At 37.3% G+C, this 16,292-nt stretch overlaps 1 pseudogene; it reads left to right on the forward strand.

Moving 5' to 3' along the window:
- Positions 1–9,042: 9,042 nt before the first annotated feature.
- On the forward strand, positions 9,043–12,285 carry LOC121977521 (annotated as a pseudogene).
- Positions 12,286–16,292: the final 4,007 nt, after the last annotated feature.

Raw genomic sequence — 16,292 nt, forward strand, 5'->3', positions numbered from 1 at the left:
GGTGCAAAGTGGTTACAAGATAAGCACCACAAAAGTTTTATTTCTTGGTTCCATGAACATGTAAGTACCATAAATATTAGCATGTTTATTATTGAACACAAGAAATTTAATAATTTTAATAATTAAACCCCCTTATGATGAATTGTAGGTTACAAATACAACATCATCTTCCTCCAATCAATTATCAGAAAAAGTGAAGCTGTTGGCAAATGGACCTAGCAAGCAAGTGCTAAAATACTCTAGTTATATGATCGATGGGGTCACTTATTACACGAAAGAACGTGATAATGTTACAGTTGTTCAAAACTCGAGTGTAAGCTTGCTCGCACAAACAATGCAAGTTGCAAGTTCAAAGGATAAGAATCCAATTATAACAGACATGATGTATTATGGTGTGATACAAGAAATATGGGAGCTCAATTACCATGATTTTTGAGTTCCAATGTTTAAGTGTGATTGGGTAGAGAATAACACTGGTATTAGAGTAGATGATAATTGTTTCACCTTGGTAAATCTTAAGAGAATGGGATTCAAATCCGACCCATTTATCTTGGGCACTCAAGCGAAGCAAGTATTTTATGTAGAAGACCCTCAAGATCCCACATGATCTATTGTACTTTCAACTACAAATAGAGAGTATTTTGAATACATCACTGATGATAAGTTGGGAGATCCTTCAATCCACTACCAATGCTTCACAAAAGGGATGCCATCAATGGATATTGACGAAACTGATGACAATGAACCATCCTGTATTCGTAGAGATTGTGATGGGATTTGGGTTGATAATGAGAATTTTTAGTTTGGTAACTTTATTTATGGTTTATATATGTGACTATTTACTTTATTTTGGTAACTTTGGTTCATTGTTTGGTAGTAGTTTTTTTTTTAAAATATACGAATGTTTACTTTGTTGTGATTTTGAATGATATGCTCTGCTCTATTTCAAATTCTCACTGTTATGACTAGGTTTTCGACACTATGAACACTAGAAAAAAGGCCCATTTAGCACGTGATGATGATAAGTACTCACACACAAATGCAAAAGACAAAGAACAAGATCAAAAAGAGGGTGCTGAGGATAGCCAGGACATAGGATCAGACGGGGCGGCCCAAACAACAAGATCAAAAAGAGGTCGTACACAAATGAATAAGCTTGTTGTTCAAAGGATTTAGGGAGTCAAACAAAGTGTCAAATTTAATGAGTATGGACAGCCAGTTGGCCAAAAGGCTTCTGAATTGCAAAGTTTTATTGGTGTGCTTGCTCAGGAAAAAGTTAATATTAATTACCACTCTTGGAAGCCAGTGCTGAATGAAGTTAAGAACATGATATGGGAATCCGTCAATGTAAGTAACATGATACTTTCTTATGTGATGCATTTTTTTCTTTTCTTTTATTTATATACTTAAGATATTTGTTTGTGTAGTTGACATACCAATTGGACCCAAAATGGAGGAATGGGTGTTTGATCTCTGCAAACACCAAGTGGCGTCAGTATAAAACTCACCTCACCAGGACATTCATCCAGCCAAATAGAAATAATCCGAAGCTTCTCAATAAGGTACCTCAAGGGCATTGCATTTCACGTGAAGATTGGAGTAGTTTTGTGATTAATCGGATGTCTGAAGACTTTATAGTAAGTTGTTTAAGGTGGTCTTTTTAAATTCTAGTTGATATATGTGGTTATAACTCATCTATCACTATGTAGAGGGAAAGTGAACTACAAAGTCAAAGAAGCAAGGCAAACTTATACCCTCATCGTCTTTCTCGAAAAGGATATGCGGGTTTGTCTGAAGAAATAGTAAGTATTTAGTTAACATTAAATTCCTACTTATGGTTGTCGTAGTTGGTGTTGAGTATGTTGACTTCATGTGATTTTTTGCTTACAGTCCAGTGTTTTATGTGATGACGATGAGATAAACAGAGCCATCCTCTGGAAGCGAGGGCGGCTCAACAAAGCTGGGGAATTTGTTGGCGATGAGTTGAAGCAAACAGTGAATAAGATTGTAAGCAAAAGTATACATAAATTGCATATTTTGTACATATATGATATATGTATATATTTAAAGTTATTGTATTTGGATGCATGACAGGATGATTATATTGTCCAAAAGAATGATGGTAAGATGCCCTTTACCAAACCATTTGAAGATATTCTCACGAAGGCCTTGAATTCTAACGAACATGGTGGACGTGTGAGTGGCATAGGAGCAAATGTCACTCCATCATCCTTCTTCAAGGTTGCTAGAGGGAAGGTGCAAATTGATAAGGCTGCCTATGAAAGGCAACAGAAAGAGTTTAAGGAGGCAAAAGATATGCTTTCTGACCAAGGTGACAGAATAGAAAAATTGGAAGCAATGGTGTTGAAACTATCTAGTCGAGAATTTGAGAGTGAGGAGAAGGGTAGCTCCTCAGTTAAACCACAATGCCTCCTCGATATAAAACCTGAAGTTGAACGTCATAGGCGCCTCTCAAATGAAGGCCTAGAAGAACATGATGATGATGATGTGAAATTTATTGAGAAGGATTCGGCTTTACAAGTTAAATATATATTTCACGTTGATATTGTTATCCCATCGTTAGTATCTAATGAGGCTTATAAAGCACTATATGTTGAAGATTCATGAATTGTTTGTCTTATAGGGAAAAGCAGTGATGTTGTTATTGCAGCCTAATGACAAGACTGTTGCATATGGGATAATTGTCTCTGTTAATGGACCTGACAACTTTATTGATGATGTTTCTGTTGGATCGAAAAGAATTTAGATATCTCCATAATGACATGATATTGTCCACTTTGGGCCTAAGCCCTCATGGTTTTGCTCTTGGGCTCTCCCCAAAAGGCCTCATTCCAATGGAGATATCTTTTCTCTTATAAACTCATGATCTTTCCCATGTGTTTCCAATATGGGACTATGTTTTCAACCTTGCAACCCCAACAATCCCCCCCTCAAACAAAGGACCATAGGCTTCCCACGTCCGATCCTCGACCCACCAGGTCTTCCTGCCCCTTGGTCTACCCGACCTACTAGGACTTCCTGCCCCTCGCTCTACCCGACCTACTAGGACTTTCCTTGCCTAGCCACAACTAGGACTTCCTGCCTGGTGTCTGGTCCTCTTGATCCGAACATAGGAGCCCCCACTTTCTTTGTTCGAGGTCAATATTGTACTCACATGGTTCAATCAGACCATAGCTCTTGTGCACAGTCGGTGGTTAAACCTTCTGGCAGTCCGGGCTCTGATACCAATTGTTGGATCGAAAAGAATTTAGATATCTCCACAATGACATGATATTGTCCACTTTGGGCCTAAGCCCTCATGGTTTTGCTCTTGGGCTCTCCCCAAAAGGCCTCATGCCAATGGAGATATCTTTTCTCTTATAAACTCATGATCTTTCCCATGTGTTTCCAATATGGGACTATGTTTGCAACCTTGCAACCCCAACAGTTTCATTACCCGTGAATTGCATGAGGATTGCCATTGATAAAGCAATTGATCAATCAGCACCACTGCCTGTTGCAATCCCGTTTGCATGTCAGAGTATTAGGGATGCTGTAGGTTGCCATGTGGCTTGGCCTGTGCACTTAATCAGCATGCGGGATGAGGTAAATGTGATAAAGTGTTGTCTAAATTTTGTGTACATTTAAATTATGTCACATATCTAATATATATATGGTTGCATCTACATATGTAGAAGACTAGGAAGAAAAAAGTTGACAACAGACAAGAGAAGTCTAAGTTACAATCGTCCAATGTGCCAAGACCCTTACACATCTTATATAGTTATTTTCAACATCTTGATGAAACAGAGAATGTGATTTTGGAATTAGTTCCTGATGTATTTGGCATGGAGCGCACAGTCCATGTTAATTGCGATGACATATTTCCCTTTTGTAAATTAAAGCCAATCACAGACACTTGCATAGTTGTGTATATGTGGTAAGCTTTCAATTGAATTGGACTTTATTTATGTGTTTCATTAATTTATATTTCATCATTTTTTTGGGATATTTTCCAATTGTAGGCATCTATATAGAAAGATGCAGGAAAACATGTTGCTGGAGGATTTCAGATTGGTGGATCCAGTGCTTGTGGAGTATGTACCATCAAGAAATCAGAATAGAGATTTCATCCAAGAACAGTTGAATAAAAGGGCTTGTTACTTAAGCAGTAGGCTAATTGGTACCTCATCTGGTCAATTGGTTGTTGTGTCATGCAACGTTGGGTGAGTAAGAATAACATTATATATCACTCTCACTTGCATATTTTGATAACTTGCAAGATGCATATATACACTAATTATATTTCTTTGTGTAGTTTTCACTGGATTTTGACTATCATCAATGTTGAGAAGGAGATTATTTTTTTATTGGATCCTCTTAGTCACCGCATTCGTGATCAAGATTGGAAATATGTTGTCAACATGTAAGTTTTTTGGCTTCTTTTCTTACCTTTGTTGAAACATGTATGTATTTTGATGTGGCAATACAATTCCCACGGGTTATATGCATGAAGGGCCTTGAAAATGTATAATGCGGAGGCTGGAAGGAAAGGGAAAAAACAACCAATATGGGTAGTTGTCAAGGTATGTCCTTTTGATTAGCAACTGTTTCACTATCCTTGAAGGAGTTATTCCAATATTTCTTTTCTAACATAGGCTCCTCAACAACTGGATGCGGAGTAATGTGGGTTTTATATCATGCGATATATGAAAGATATAATTGTAAATTTTGGAGTTGACCACAAGGATTCACTTCCAGCAATGGTAATAATACAATATCTTCCATTTTGCATATAAGCCCTAAAGATAATTTGTTGCATTTTCCAACACTGTTTCAGTATCATAATTGATACAAACCCATTGATTTTGATTGATTATGAACGTCTCTTATCTTTTCCCTCATTATATTAGATCTTGCTGCTGCTATGCTTTTCCCCTTGTGCTTGATGTGTTTCTATGTAGTCTTTAAACTTCTCTATTTCAATTTTGGCAGCTATGTGCTCGTCTATGATTAATAGTTCAATAGAATTCAATTTTGGCAGCTATGTGCTCATGGTCACTTTAATTAGAAGGAGCAAATGATCTATGTTATATTCTAAGCAGCATATACTAAGTGTCATATATGAAAGTTTTAGATTTTACAATGATTTTTTTGTACTAAATTGCATATGTATATGTGTATCGGTGTGTATGCGGATGCGCGCAATTATGCTTCAATGAATTAAGCATTATGAACAATAGTCTTCCACAACAGCCTTTTTAAAAACTCAGTATTTTATTTTATTTGATACATGTACACATTTGTTTTAGTTATTTGACATATGGTGGATTATTGGGTCCTGATCATGAATTAACTTTGTATAAAGTATTGTAGATTATTTTTGTTGCAAGTATCAATTAGAAAGGGACTTTCTTCGGTTTAGATATTTTGCATTCCAAATTTAGTTTATTGGTATACGTAGTTCTCATTGCAAAATCAGACTGAAAATCTTTCAAAATGCTTGATTTGAAGTGTTAGAAGGATAGAGATCAGAAAAACTAGACTGGACTCGTTAGAGCTAGAGTAGATATTTGGAAAAAAATTTCCAGCTTTCAAAATTGCATCTTTACCATTTCCATCTTTCAAAATTGCATCTTTACCATTTCCAGCTTTCAAAATTACATCTTTACTAATATATTATTTATGTGTTTTTACAGTTTATAAATCTCAAGTACTCCAGAGTTGAAATTGATGAAGTGCGGTTCGAGTGGGCTGAATGCATGCTAGATTACATTTGAAGTGCGGTTCTACCTTGATGTGTTGTTAAAAGAATGTTCTACCTTGATTCTGATATCTAATAGCTTTTGATGTAAAAAGAATGTTTGGGTATTTTATGGATACTGTTGTAAGAAGATTATTTATGTAATTTGTGAATATTTGTGTATTTTATGGATACTGTTGAATGAAGAATATTTGTGTAATTTGTGAATATTTGTGTATTTTTTTTTTGTTATTGTCGATTTTTCATTGTTTCGGAAATCAAATTTGTGCTGTTAAAAATACCCATATTACATCGGTTTTCCACCGCTGCAAAACCGGTGTTATTAACTAATATTACATAGGTCGTATACCGCTGCCAAAACTGGGGTTATTAACATATAATATTACATCGGTTTTACACCATTGATGAAACGGTGTCGTTAAGTGATACTACACCGGTTTTAACCCGATGCCTAAAATGACAGACCTTTTACATCGGCTTCATAGACATCGGTCGAAAATGTAATAAACACCGGTGGAAAACCGATGTCTATGAGGGTTTTTGTTGTAGTGTACCTACATTGTTCTCTTCCTACGAGGACAGTCCGCCTACAAATGTCCAAACTGCTTGCAAATGAAACACTTGCTTTTCAGCTTCTTCATTCCTGCTTTTAGTCCAGTACTTAGAGATCATACAGTCTTGCATGTCAGCTTGATTCTAGTGTTCGAAGAGTTCCTTGAGATTGTACATCATGTCATGTCCAATAGTCATGGTCTGATGCTGATGTTGTAGCACATTTGATATAAAAGCTAAATGTAACTCTGCGTCATCTCATCTGCCTTGACCCATTTCCTATGATACTCAATCTCCTCTTCACTGGAATCTCTATTAGCCACATTAGGGCAGACCTCTAATAGAACAAACTTATAGCCTTCAGCAGTTAGGACAATGCCTAGTTTTCTTTTACAATCTATGTAATTGAGACCAGTAAGTTTGTTTTCTTTCAGTATAATAGCCATTGAGTTGAAAGTCATCCTAAGAATCACAAATAAACTTTTGGTTAAGACTCTAAATTTAGAATAATATTGATTCCTCAAACAATATTATTTAAATTTACCAACACATCAAAACACCGTGAATTTTGCATGCCATGTTAGTGTGGACGTATACAAATTCAATATTTTTAAGAGGAGGTTTTACCCATTAATTTTATTATCTTGTCATCCTAACTTTATGATAAATAAAATTAATAGTTGGTTTTCCTTTGGTCCCACAAATAATAGCAGTGACTCCGTTGGGGAGGATACTATTAAATGCACCTAAGTGTATACCATTACTTGATACTTAGTCCATTAAATAGGATTGTGCCCCATTAGTTGGAGAAGATCACACGCTCCTAAATAATTTCCTATAATCATCCATAAAAGAAGTTTGATCTAGTGATCCGCATACAAAATCATTCGTTGTAGAGGGAGGCACTCAGAGCCAACACTCAAGTTTGTTGTATCACTTACAAACCAGTAATGGAGACCGTGGAATTTATTTACTAATCCCAAACCCACTTAGTTATTTAAGGTGAGGAATTTTAACATGCACACACACATCACAGGAAATAAAACAATAAATATGGATAAATAATTTTCCAACTATTATGACCTTTTCCATCACTGTCCTGCGTGTGCTGCCAACCCTAGCTGCTGCCATCTTTAGCCACCGCAATCGGGTCTAGTCGCTGCATCCATCTTGCTTCTTTTTTCGCTGCACCTCTATGTTGGTTAGTCCTAGGAAAATCATACGGGTTCCACTGTACAAAAATTTTGTACAAGTGTCGAACATTTCCTTAAATAACCTATTGTGTTCTTTAGAAGTTAAATTAGTAATCGCAAACGAAACTTAATATTATTGATTCCAAATTTAACTTATCTATTCTTAATGGTTTAGACTTGGATCGCAAGCGAAACTTAACACTATTGATCCAAATCCACCTACGTTATAAATTTAATTAAATATTGATTTTCAAAATTAGCTTCCAAGACTGCATGGCGAGGCACATGACCTTCTTGGGTATCGGAGCATCCACCACCGCCTAGACAAAGCCTTTTAAGGAAAGCTAATATTTAATTTCCTTATATAACTCTAGGTTTAACCAAAAAGAACAATCGAATCACAAATTCGAAAAACAAAGAGAAACACAAACATGAATTACTAATTCGAAAAACAAGATCTAATGCCTCTTGTGTTTGGAATTCTTACAAAGAAAAATAACTAGTATGATGCGGAAAAAAATACTAGTTATACCTTCTCTTTGTATGATAATGACCTCGAGATCTTCTGCCGTATTTCTCACCTTGCCTTGGACATCGTGTGGGCGACAATCCTCCAAGATGATCACCACCCAAAGCCTTCTTCTCCTTCCACTACAACAAAAATGTTAAACGACAACACCACAAAGACAACGGTTTTAGAAGAAACTATTGTAAATTTGGTAAAAGACAACGGTTTTAGATAAAACCGTTGTCTTTGAGCTTTCATAAAATACAAAAGACAACAGTTTTGTGAAAAGCATTGTCGTTGAGCAATTTTTTTTAAATCAACAACGCATTTTACAACGGTTATCCAAAACCGTTGTCTTTAAGCGCTTTTTTAGGGGTTACGACAACAGTTTTGTAAACCGTTGTCTTTGACTTTATTCTTTCGGTGTTTTTCCCTCTCTCTGAAAAATTTTTGACGTCGTGTTTTCCGCCTTAGTATTCCTGAACCCTTCTTATCCATTTTTATTTCCCTCTCTCCATACGATCTTTTCACGCTCCTGCTGCCAAAAACCTAAGCATCTTCATTCAACCCCTCTCCGGCGAACCTCTCTCCACAAATTTTTAAGTGGAGAGGAGGTGGAGGAAGGTGATGAGTTTGTTCACCGGAACACGCGCCAATGACGGGAACTCGTCGAACCTTGTTTGCTAGCTTGACTGTGTCTAGGGCATGGTCGATGCTCTCTCTTTTGTCCGGTGGAAGTGTCATCAGGTTCATGTCTCCCTTCGCCTCTTTCCTCTGCTTACTCATTAGGGTTTCATCTTACCTGCTTCTTGATGAGGATGTTGTAGTCGAGATCTCTGAACATGAACACGTCATCATTGTGGAGGAGTTTGGGTGCTTTCTGGCCAGGGTGTACTTAAAACGTGAGGTACCTAATCGATGAAAAATAAATTAAAATCTACATCTTTTGGCATAAACTTTGATGGTTTACTAGGATAAAATGATGGCTTTGTTTCTCGGCAGTTGTTTCCTGCATACTAGTATGCAACAAAAGAAGAACCAAGGTTCGGTGTGATCTTGGGTTATAATAACTTTTTTACATATACTTTTAAATTAGGTGGTGGCGGCCGGGGGAAGGAGAAGGAGAAGGAGGAGGTGCAGCATGGGTGGCGCACGACGCACAACATGTCATCATCGTCGCTGCGGAAAAAGTTAGACTTGTCTCTGGTGTCGAAGGTGCGCTGGGGACTGGTCAGGGACCTGCTCGCCAACCTGCAGGAGATATTCCTCGGCACCAAGCTCTTCACGCTCTTCCCTGCCATCCCTCTACCCGTCGCCGCCAACTACTTCCATTTCGGACGTGTATGTTTCTTTAATTGATCGATAAATCCTTTTTAGCTGATGTGCTTGACATGTGTTTGTTGAAATTCCCCTCTGGAATTTTTAATTGTTTTTATGCTGGAGTTTGAATAAGACATGGTCGGTGGCTGTTAAGACGTCAAGGAGTTATTGTTTAGCACTGATAAATTATTATTTTGACTATTTGAGAAACAGGAATGGTTGTTTGCTTTGAGTTTGCTTGACCTCACTCCACTTGCTGAGCGAGTCAGCTTTCTCACAGAGTATATTCTCGCTTCGTTTTTGATCTTTATCTTTTCCTGTAGTATTATAAACTGTTCTATAATGTTTACTCGATCCGTAATAACCTTTTCTTTCTTGATTGGCGTTGGTAGACAGATTGCCTTTTATACTGGTCCAACTGGTGAGCACACACGTAGTTCTTCTTGTTTAATTATTTCTTACTCCTTTTTTTTTAATGTTTGTCACTGAATTTGTATAAGTTGCGGTTCTTATGCTACAGTCAGTGGACTATTCAATGCTACATGTGGGAATGTCACAGAGTTTATTATAGCTCTTTTTGCCTTGCAAAAAAGGAAGATTGAGATGGTCAAGTGTTCCTTGGTTGGATCCATCTTGTCCAATCTTTTATTTGTCCTCGGGACCTCTCTTTTCTTTGGTGGCCTAGCCAACCTACGCATGGAACAACTCTTCGAACGAGTAAGCTATCACAGATTGATTAGCTGCTATTTAGTTGGACATGATTATAACGAATTAATCTTTTCCATTAATTCTGCAGCAGCAAGTTGACGTGAACACTGGTCTTCTACTCTTCGGTGCACTTTGCCACATCCTGATGTTGTTGCTCAGATATCCTATCAACTCAGGTGACAAAACGGTGGACAGTACAGCTTCATATATCCATGATCTTGGCCTTATCGAGAGCTTGCATCATCATCATGCTCCTTGGCTATCTTGCTTACCTCTTCTTCCAGCTAAAGACCCATTGCCGACTTTTTAAATCACAAGAGGTGAAAGAATAAAGAGTGAATTAGTAGAATTAGTGAATGGAAATGCAACAATTAAATTAGAAACATAATCTTTACAAGTGTAGAATTTAGTCCAAAATAAAAGTGATGAACTTTATTCTCTTAATTTCGGTGAATAAATGCAGGAGAAAGAAGACGACGTCAATGATGATGTGGTAACTGAAGATAAGCCAGTGATTGGATTTGCAAGCGCGATGGTTTGGTTGGCAGCCATGGCCATTATGATTTCCTTGTTATCTGAGTATGTTGTAGAAACCATTGAGGTATATTTTTGATCTCTCATGATCTGTATTGCTTAATTTCAAAAATATATAAATCCTATCCTACCTAACTTGACCAACCAGTAGCCTTAATCATAGTGTGTTTTCTTTGTTGAAAGCTTCAATTCAAACATCATTGAGTAATATGTTTACATGTAGCTTTAATCATTCAAACCTCCATCGATGATGCATTTTGGCTTGCAACTATCCATTTAGGCGGTTTTACATTCATGGGGACTATCTGTGAACTTTATTAGCATCATCTTGCTTCCAATAGTTGGAAATGCAGCAGAACATGCTGGTGCCATTATCTTCGCTTTCAAGAACAAGCTGGTAAAGTCTTTACTCACATTGTATAGTTTAACTATGTAATTGTATGAGTAACTGAAGTTTAATTGTTGAACTCGCACAGGATATTACTCTTGGTGTTTCCCTTGGTTCAGCAACCTAGATCTCCATGTTTGTTGTAAGGATTTAGTTTGATGTAGCTTTGAAATGAAATGTTGTGTATATGTTAAAGAATAGCTTACAATGTGCTAATTTGCCCTTTTAAGGTTCCATTATGTGTTATGGTGGCTTGGATAATGGGAATCAAGATGGATCTTGATCTTAATCTGTTATAAATTGGCTAATTGATCATGGCAATACTAGTAATAGCATTCACGTTACAGGTAACTCGTTGGGGTATGCTTGTTAGTTACACTAACTTTTGTTGTTGTTTTTCAGTTATTTTGAAATGCTAGGATTCAACCAAAATTCTTCTTGCAAGACTCAACTAATGGAACTTTTACAGGATGGAACTTCACATTACTTAAAGGGGCTTATTCCCTTGCTGTGCTACTTGGCAATTGGTGCATGCTTCTTTGTTTTCAAATCCCCACTTGAGTAAGTCTCAAAAAAATTAAGTCTCCTCCTTAAGTGCATCTTTTTCATCATTATGGTTCAAATTTATGAATTCTGATGTAAATTTAACTAACAAATACATGAAGGCATCAGCCAACGAGTTCCATAACCAGAACAACTGCAGTGACTGTGGCCTAGCTAATAGTTAGTAAAAAATGGTAAAATATTCTTCATAATTACCCGTTAATTTCCTACTTGTTGGCTTTACTCTTGAATTCAGCACGTACTTGCTTGCAGAGCAGGAGCTGGTGAATTGCTGCTTCAACCAAACCATATTCCCCTAAACAAATTGAGTCTTACAATAACTTTTTTACATATAATTTTAATTTGAGTTTTGCTTAGTTGCTTTCATTTACGTCATGACAGGTGATGCTGAGACGGTATAGTCCTCGTAAGACTACTCTACTGTTTGTTATACGAGATAAAACAAGGGTGAGTATTTTCATATGTGCATTTTTCAGCTTCCGTATTGGAGACTCCTAATCCAACGAAAATGAGTATTCATGTGCATTTTTTATAAGTCGAGTTCTCTTGGTGCCTTATCAAAGGGGTGGAAAGATTGGACTTTTTGATGGAGCTGGTGTGGGAAGACTGGATTTATTATGGAATTGATGATCAACAATGTTGGAAAAGGTTGACATGGAAGAATCAACAAGTGAGAAAGAGGAGTCCAATGAAATTCTACAAGTTGAAGATTGTGATGGGGCTTGGGTTGACAATAATTACTTGCAATCCTACATGGCATGAACCACCATCACAAGTTTCTAGTCTTTTGACTATTGTTCATTAGTTGTAAATGAAGTTTATTCGTTTATTTGTATTGAGATAAATTTTATTTGAATATTAGACATGTTTCTTCTTTTGTGATTGTAATTCTTGTATAAGTGACATTTTGAATGACATTGATATAGAAAATATTCTTTCTTTTGTGATTATGATTCTTTATTATATATTTATATTGAAATATAATATATTGGTATTAAAAGATAATAATTTAAAAGACAACGATTTAAAACTATTGTTGTTGTCTATCACCTTCAAAGACAACGGTTAAAAACCGTTATTGTAGCCCCAAAAACGGTTGTAAACTGACAGTGTTAATAAAAATGCTCTAAACAACAACGGTTTTAAACCGTTGTCTTTTCATTCAAAGACAACGGTTTAAAACCATTGTAAAACTGTTTTCTTTTCATTCAAAGACAACGGATTAAAACCGTTGTCGTAGCCCCCACTTTAACAACACTGCCAATTACAACGGTTTTAAAGGGCATACGACAACGGTTTTTAACCGTTGTCTTTTAATATTTTTGTTGTAATGTTCTTCTAATTTTCGGCCACCACCACCACAAAAGAAAAGAGAGCAAAGGGAAAGGGAGAAGAGAGAGGGTCGGCCACACCAAGAGAGTCTCCACCAAGAGAATAAGAATTGTTATCTCATGAGGCCTCCTCACCGCTTCTTTTATATTACTTGCCCAAGGCAAATAAGGGAAGAATTTTTACAAAAATTAAATTCTTCCTCTAGTTTTTCCTTTTCCATTTTATTTTTCCTTTTCTTTCCTCTTGATTGAATCAATCACCAAGTCATTGGATGATGATTTTATTTTTTATTTTTATTTGGCCAGCCACCTTGCTTGGGCATAAAGCAAGGGTGGCCGGCCCCCTTAAATAGGAAGAAAATATTTTTTATAAAATTTTATAAAAGAAGAAAACCTCTTATAAAATTTTACAAGCTCTCTTTCTAAAAGTGGATGTTAAAAAAGAAAAGTTTTAAAAATTAAAACCATGTTTTAAAATTTAAAACTTCTCTTCAAAAATTTCCTTTTTCAACATGAATAGAAAATTTTAATTTTTAAAACTTCTCTTCTTTTTTTTTTCTAAAACCATTAGAATGGTTAAAAAGGAAAGTTTTAAAACTTTTAAAACTCTCTATTAAACCATGTGGCCTAATTCAAATAAGGAAAGTTTTATATTTTAAAAACTCTCTTTTAAAACTTATAGTTTTCTACAAAGAGAAGATTTTAAAAAATATTCAAAACACACCTCCTATTTGAACTAATCATGGTCGACCCCTACTTCCTTGGTCACCAAGCAATAGGGTCGCCCCCCATAGAAGAAGATGTGGTCAGCCCTTGCTTGGTCACCAAGCATTGGACCGGCCCCCTTCTTGGACTCCAAGATGGGCTTATATTTGGATGGAATTGAGACTTTAATTGTAACGACCCGGCCCTCTTGGCCCATTTGACGGCCCATTTGGCGACCCTCGGGTCGTCGACCGTCGGCCCTTATGTCGTCGACCCATTTGGCGACCTCTCATGTCGTCGACCGACGACCCTTGGCCGTGCCGTTACTCACTAGGACTTTCCACCCCTGGTCAGTGGATTTTTGCCTCTCCTAGGATTCAAACTCTAAACCTCCAGGCTTAAGTATTAGAGTTTATGAATCCTGGTAACCAAGTGAGATCTCACTTGGTTACCAGAATTCATAAACTCTAGTACTTAAGCCTGGAGGTCTAGAGTTCGAATCCTGGGAGAGGCAAAAATCCACTGGCCAGGGGTGGAAAGTCCTAGTGAGTAACGACACGGTCAAGAGTCATCGGTCGACGACATTAGAGGTCGCCAAATGGGCCGACGACATAAGGGTCGACGGTCGACGACATGAGAGGTCGCCAAATGGGCCGCCAAATGGGCCAAAAGGGCCAAAAGGGCCGGGTCGTTACAATAAAAAGGCGCCTTTTATTGTAACGACCCGACCCTCTTGGCCCATTTGGCGACCTCTCATGTCGTCGACCGACGACCCTTGGCCGTGCCGTTACTCACTAGGACTTTCGACCCCTGGCAGTGAATTTTTGCCTCCTCCAGGATTCGAACTCTAAACCTCCAGGATTAAGTATTAGAGTTTACGAATCCTGGTAACCAAGTGAGATGACATGTCCTAGTGAGTAACGGCACGGCCAAGGGTCGTCGGTCGACGACATGAGAGGTCGCCAAATGGGCCGACGACATAAGGGCCGACGGTCGCCAAATGGGCCGCCAAATGGGCCAAGAGGCTACGACAGGGACCTAGAGGAGAAATTGGTTTTGGCCTTCCGATGAGCTTGAGTATCCCGTGTTCGCCCCGAACACACAACTAAGTTCATCAACAATAACTCATTCCACTAGAGAGTTATTGTTGCACTACCGCACCAATCCCAAATTACATTTATGGGCTCCTTCTTATCATGAGTGTGTTAGTCTCCCTGTGTTTAAGATAACGAATGCCCACTAATTAAGTAAGTTACTGACATCTCACTTAATTAATATCTAGCTCCAAGAGTAGTACCACTCAACTTCATTGTCATGTCAGACTAAGTCCACTGTTCATCAACAATAACTCATTCCACTAGAGAGTTATTGTTGCACTACCGCACCAATCCCAAATTATATTTATGGGCTCCTTCTTATCATGAGTGTGTTAGTCTCCCTGTGTTTAAGATAACGAATATCCACTAATTAAGTAAGTTACTGATAACTCACTTAATTAATATCTAGCTTCAAGAGTAGTGCCACTCAACTTTATTGTCATGTCGGACTAAGTCCACCTGCAGGGTTTCACATGGCAATTCTTATGGGCTCCTCTTGGGGACATTCTCAACCTAGATAACTAGGACACAATTTTCTTTTATAATCAACAACACACACTATAAGTAATATCATTTCCCAACTTATCGGGCCTATTGATTTATCAAGCTAAATCTCACCATTTGATAAGTTAAAGAAATAAATACTAAATATATGTGCTTGTTATTATATTTGGATTAAGAGTACACACTTCCATAATAACTAAAGTCTAGTTCTTTTATTATGTCAGTATAAAAAGAACTTACCTAAAATGGTTCTACTCAATACACTTAGAGTGTACTAGTGTAATTTATTAATCAAGATAAACTAATACCTAATTACACTACGACTATACTAATGGTTTGTTCCTTTCCATCTTAGTCATGAGCAACTGTTTATAATTTATAAAGAGCTGATAACATGATCTTCTGTATATGACACCACACACCATTTTATCTACTTTATAAATTAATTGAACAACTATATTCAATAAATAAATATAGACATTTGACTAATGTGATTCTTTTATTTCAAAAATAGATGTTTACAAAAGCTAGGCTTTTAGTATACACTCTAACAATCTCTCTCTTATACTAAAAGACTAAGCTGCCATATTTGCTGTCATACATCTGATTCCCATCCCCTCCACATGCCGATCAAAAGCTTTCGCTGGAAGGGCCTTAGTGAAAGGATCTGCTAGGTTATCTGCTGATGCAATCTTGGCTACGACAACTTCTCCTCGCTTGACGATGTCTCGTATCAGGTGGTACTTGCGCTCTATATGTTTACTCACCTTATGGGCTCGTGGTTCCTTCGAGTTTGCAACTGCACCGCTATTATCATAATAAATTGTGATGATTTTGGGCAAACCAGGAATCACATCTAAGTCCATTAGAAAGCTCTTGAGCCATACAGCTTCTTTGGCTGGCTTAGAGGCTGCCACATACTCAGCTTCCATGGTTGAGTCTGAAACGCATTTCTACTTAACACTCCTCCATGTAATGGCTCCACCTCCTAAAGTAACACATAGTCTAATGTAGACTTACTGTTGTCCCTATCTGATTGGAAATCCAAATCCGTGTAACTCACAGGGAGCAAATCGTCTGCTTGGTAAACTAGCATATAATCTCTATTCCTTCTCAGGTACTTC

The sequence above is a fragment of the Zingiber officinale genome, chromosome 4B, assembly GCF_018446385.1.
Source record: "Zingiber officinale cultivar Zhangliang chromosome 4B, Zo_v1.1, whole genome shotgun sequence".
NCBI lineage: Eukaryota > Viridiplantae > Streptophyta > Magnoliopsida > Zingiberales > Zingiberaceae > Zingiber > Zingiber officinale.